This window comes from Balaenoptera ricei, chromosome X (genome assembly GCF_028023285.1).
Source record: "Balaenoptera ricei isolate mBalRic1 chromosome X, mBalRic1.hap2, whole genome shotgun sequence".
Classification (NCBI taxonomy): Eukaryota; Metazoa; Chordata; class Mammalia; order Artiodactyla; family Balaenopteridae; genus Balaenoptera; species Balaenoptera ricei.
In genome coordinates this window covers 88,771,274-88,776,853 of record NC_082660.1, presented here as the reverse complement: position 1 = coordinate 88,776,853, position 5,580 = coordinate 88,771,274, and the positions used below count along the sequence as shown (strand labels likewise).

At 39.8% G+C, this 5,580-nt stretch overlaps 1 pseudogene; it reads left to right on the top strand.

Moving 5' to 3' along the window:
• Nucleotides 1-230: 230 nt before the first annotated feature.
• LOC132357124 (importin subunit beta-1-like) lies at nucleotides 231-3,461 on the top strand (annotated as a pseudogene).
• The last annotated feature ends 2,119 nt before the right edge of the window (nucleotides 3,462-5,580 follow it).

Sequence of the window (5,580 nt, the reverse complement as noted above, 5' to 3'; positions counted from 1 at the left end):
AGGGCTATACTGGATGAGTCTAAGGTTTGACAAAGAATCAGTCAGCCCTTTTATTTCCATATATTGCAGATGACACTGCTGATGGTGGGGTTGTACATTTGTGCAATTTTGGCTGAAAAGTCTAATGTATGGTCCTTTAGTACCATATAAACAGCAGTTTTTTTAAAGTTCCTGTCACTAGTCTGAATCCCAAAGCACTTAATCAATAATGAAAGTTTAATTCTTTCACAATGGCTGGGATGAAGAAACTTCGGGTGAATGGCAGGTTGTAAGTTCTTTGATAATGTAACTTCTTTTAAGGAAATCATTGGGGGTATAAGATATCATTACCTATTTGAGCACTTGGCCAAGACAATGAACTGATTACTGATATACATGCACACTCTCCCACAAATAGTATGTCATTTTAATGGCCTTAGGTGTTTATGATTTAGCTTCCAGTTTCTGTAATCTAAAGTGTAGCAAAGTTTTCCCTCCCTTTTGGCTTCTGTTCACTCCCTGCCTCCTTTTCTCCTTTCTCTCCTCGCCAACCAAGCTCTAGTCATGTTCTGAACTGCCTCTAAGTTTTCTCCACCACCTCCACCAGAGGAGCAGCTGCCATTGCTAACAGCAAAGAAGGAAAGTGGGAGGGAGGGAGTGGAAAGGAAAAGATGATGGAGCATTATAAAGAAGGAACAGATGAACGAACTTGTGGTGACTCTGACCCCCTTCAAACCCTCCAGAGCCACGCAACTCCCAACCCCTATCTCCAGTCAGAGCTGTCACCTGAGAAGCAAGCATCGCCTGAAGAGAAGCAACTGCCATCACCTTTACTTTGGAGCTGATTGCAGCATTGAGATAACTGTGTCTCTACCTCTGCTTGAACTAGAAACTATGTAGAAGTTCCTGGAGTGTGCGGTGGTGAAACTTGCCAAAGGTCCTTCTGGAACTGTCCAGAGCGCCAGAAAATTCAGGAAACAGCCAGATTGGCAGGGTTGCAGCTGGTCTACTGATCAAGAACTCTTTGCCTTCTGAGGATCCAAACATCAAGGCACAACAGCAGCAGAATGGCTTCCCATTGATGTTAATGTTTGACCGAGAAGCCAAGAACTATTTTTCAGACTTTAGGCACAGAAACCTACTAGTTTAGTTCTTCCTCACAATGATGGCTGAAATTGTTTGTATAGAGAACCCAGTAAACCAGTGGTCAGGATTCCTTCTTCAGCTGGTAGACAATGTCACAAACTCCAACAGCACAGAGCACATGAAAGAGTAGACATTGGATGCAATTTGTTACATCTGCCAAGATATTCAAACAGAGTAGCTACAAGTTCCATCCAATGAGATTCTGACTGCCATAATCCTGGGAAAGAGGAAGGAAGATCCTAATAGTAAGGTGAAGTTAGTGGCTACTAAGGCACTCCTGGAGTATTGGAGTTCATCAAAGCAAGCTTTGACAAAGAATCTGAAAGACAATTTCTTTTCCAGATAGTCTATGAAGCAGCCTGTTATCAAGATAATAAGGTATTAGTGACTACATTACAGAATCTGGTGAAGAAAATGCCCCTGTATTATCAATATGTGGAGACACATATGAGCCCTGCTCTTTTTGTGATCACAGTTGAAATAACACAGTGACTTTGATGAAATGGCCCTGTAAGGAATAAAGTTCTGGTCCAATGTCTGTGATGACAAAATAGATTTGGTCATTGAAGCTATAGATTTGGTCATTGAAGCTAAAGAGACAGCAGAACAAAGAAGGTCCCAGGGCACACAGCAAGATCTATGCCAAGGAAACACTACAATTGAGGTTCCAATTCTCACACAGACACTAACAAAAGATGATGAAAATGATGATTCTCCTGGCCACCTGATGTGAAGATGACATTGTCCCACCTGTCCTTCCCTCTTGTAAAGAACAGATCAAGAACCCTGATTAGTTCTTGGAACCCTGACAACCTTGTGATGACTTTTGCCTCTATCTTGGAAGAAGAGAAATCCAATAAGCTCAAAATCCTAGTTATACAGGCAATGCCTAGCTTAATATAATTAATCAAAGACCCCTGTGTAAATTGTTTGGTATATTAGTATACAGACTGGGGGCAAATTTTGCAAGTTGCTCCATGAAGCTGCCATAAGTGATGTTTGCTCGGTTCCCTTGTTACAGTGTCTGAGAGAAAGCCTGAGTACTGAACCCAGAATGGCATCAAATGTGTGCTGAGTTTTTTCCAATCTAGCTGAAGCTGTTTATGAAAGTTTGTAAGTGATGATCAGGAAGAAACAGCTACTTACTGCTTATCCTCATATTTCAGAATCTCCTAGAGATCACAGACAGTCCTGATGGCCACCAGAATAACCTGAGAAGTGCTTCATATGAAGCTTTGATGAAAATTGCGAAAAATAGTACCAAGTACTATTACCCTTCAGTTCAAAAATTGACGCTGACAACTCTAACTGCAAAAAGTGTATCAATAGAGATACAGTCACATATAAAAACACTTCTGGGGCTTCCCTAGTGGCGCAGTAGTTGAGAGTCTGCCTGCCAATGCAGGGGACACGGGCTCGAGCCCTGGTCTGGGAAGATCCCACGTGCCGCGGAGCAACTAGGCCCGTGAGCCACAGTTACTGAGCCTGCGCGTCTGGAGCCTGTGCTCCGCAAGAAGAGAGGCCGCGACAGTGAGAGGCCCGCGCACCGCGATGAAGAGTGGCCCCCGCTTGCCACAACCGGAGAAAGCCCTCGCACAGAAACGAAGACCCAACACAGCCATAAATAAATAAATAAACAAATACTTTAAAAAAAAAAAAAAGCACTTCTGATAAGATCCAATTCAATGACTTTCAGTCTTTACTCCACATAACTCTTCAAAATGTTCTCTGAAAACTGCAGCATCAAGATGAGATGACGGTCTCCCTGTTAAGGATTTTCCAAAGCACAGTTGGATATGGGGGATGCAAGAGGGTGATCCGATAGCAGTTAGCACATCAGAGGAAACGTTGGTTGCTAAATTCCTAAAGTATATAAAGGCCTCTAAGTTCTCCTGAGTATGGGTATTTTATTGAAAACTTATACTGAGTGCAAGGTTTTATTGGAGACTGTAAGATACGTGGAAGACTTATGTCACACCTTGAAATCCAGTATCTTACTGTTTGTTGACAGAGAACTTGGGAAATGAGAATGTCCGTAGGTCTGTGAAGCCACAGATTCTGTAAGTGTTTAATGATATTGCCTTTGTTATTGGTGGAGAGTTTAACAAATACCTAGAGGTAGTATTGAGCACACTTCTGCAAACCTACCAATCTCAGGTGAATAAATCAAAGTGTGACACGGTGGATTATCTGAATGAGCTAAGGGAAGACCGCTTGGAAGCCTATTCTGTCGTTGTCAAGGATCAAAGGAACAAGGATCTAAGGGTGATGCATGCTCAGATGTACTGCTGATGCAACCAAGAGTAGAGTTTATCTTTCTTTGTCCACAATGCTAGACTTGAGAATCATCCAAAGAGTATTAGGTACTGGTGCTGCTGAGCCAATAAGGAACTTATTTACGACATTTGGGAAGAATGTACTGAAATTAGTAGCAGTTGGCTGATGATTCTTGAAGTGTTAACTAAGGAACAGAGATTCAAAACTAGCAAAACAAAACCCTGTTCGATGGACAGCAAAATAACTGAGGAAACTGAAGAATCAAGGTCGATCTGTAGCCATTGGGATGAAACCCAAGACCATCACTAGAAATCTGCAGTCTTTTGAAAAACCTAGAAGTAAGGGGTGTGCACAGATGCTGAAAACACACCACATTGAAAATCCTACCACAGGAGGAGCAGCTATTAGCAGCAGGACTGTTGGTTAGCTATGTAAACACTGACTTCAGAGAAAACCATTCTAATGTCTACTCCAGGAGCCATTTTGGATAAGAGAAACATAATGGGTTTACTTAATTGGAGGAGGGGGATGAGGAGGAAGGGGGAAAGAGGAGGGGGAAGGGCAAAGAGAAGGAGAAGAAATGGAAGTTATTTCTTCCCAAGGAATGCTACAATTTGGTTTTTGGTATTTCAGGTGGTGCTGAGTGGAATGACTGGTTTTTCCAGAGGGGAGAGATTGTACTTCATCATAAAAAGCAGCTTGAACCTATGCTACTGATGATGATAATGGTGGAGCCTGGGTTTGTGTACCTTTGTCACCCAGCACTGTATACAATCAGGCTAAAAGGAGGTGAGGAATACTATATAATCTGAGTGTGGCTGAATGAAGCTATATCCACATTCTCAACTTCAAGTCATTAAAGTTTACCTTTTTCCTTAAAAAAAAGTGGGATAAGGGGGTGCTAAATATTGCATTTCATAAAACTAACTGAAGTTCTGTCTACTGATGGACCACAGGAGATGGAAAAGAAAAAGAAAAGGAAAAGAAAAAAAGAAAGACACTTTTTAGCTTTTTGGTTGTTTGTTTTAAGTTATTATCATTATTTTAAGGAAAACACTAACAAATGGTCAGAATAAAAATCTAAACTTCCAAGACAAAAACTAAATAAAACAAAATTTTTTTTTAAAACCCACAACCTAAAGAAACCAAAATGTAAATGGTTGAAAGTGGCAGCACAAAGAGAAAGCTCCCTCTTGACACTTTATATTGACAGTCCTGATACCCACCCCCTCCATAAGAAATGATGCCAAGGAGATCACCAAAAAATTTACAATAAAAATAAATACATAAAAATACAGCAAACTTTAAGTAAATATTTTGGTCTATAAAATGAGGATAAATTTAATGATTAAACAAAATCTAATAAATTAGCCATTAGAAAATTGACTTTCTATTCTCTTTTATCTGTTTGTCTCCAATGTAGTATTGTTTCCTTGCTATACTTTAAAACCAACTAACCACGAAAACAACCAAAAATATATGCATAAATGATGTGTGTGGGTATAATTACACATCTCATGATGAAAACAACACTTATGAAAGGTTTCATTTTTCCACTGCAGTTAAATATTAATATAATAATCTCAAACCCTCCACAGGAAAAACAAATAAATTTCAGGGAAAATACAAATTTATCCATTTCCTAAAGAAGAGGGGGAAAAAGCAATCTTGTTTCCTTCATGTAGATCTGTGCTAAAATTGAACCTCATCTAACAGTCCTTTATAATTACATTCAGCTAACAATACTGTGTGTTAAAATACTCCCAAAGTATATTTGATGGGCCCATGCACCCATTCCAAGTCTGATGATTCCAAACTGATCCATTTTTTCACAAAGCAAAAAGGTGAACAGGTTAGTTTAAATCAAGCCAAATACTGATAAGCAAATCTCTTGTGATGGGCAGGCCTCAAAAGCTTGTTGAAGGCTGGTTCAACTAAGCATTGATTAAGAGTTTGGATGCTTATCTGATGCTTATCCAAACTTATCTGAAATTGAACATCTTTGTTCTAAAAAAACAGGCCAAAAATCTGACACTGATTTTGATGTATTGGTTCATAATAGGTCACAAGTATCAAAAGAACAGTCTAACTAGGAAGTGGAGATATGGCTGGAAATAAAAGTAGAGGGATTAGAAATGAAAACTGTCAGAACTTTGAAAATGTATGGGGGCAAGGAGT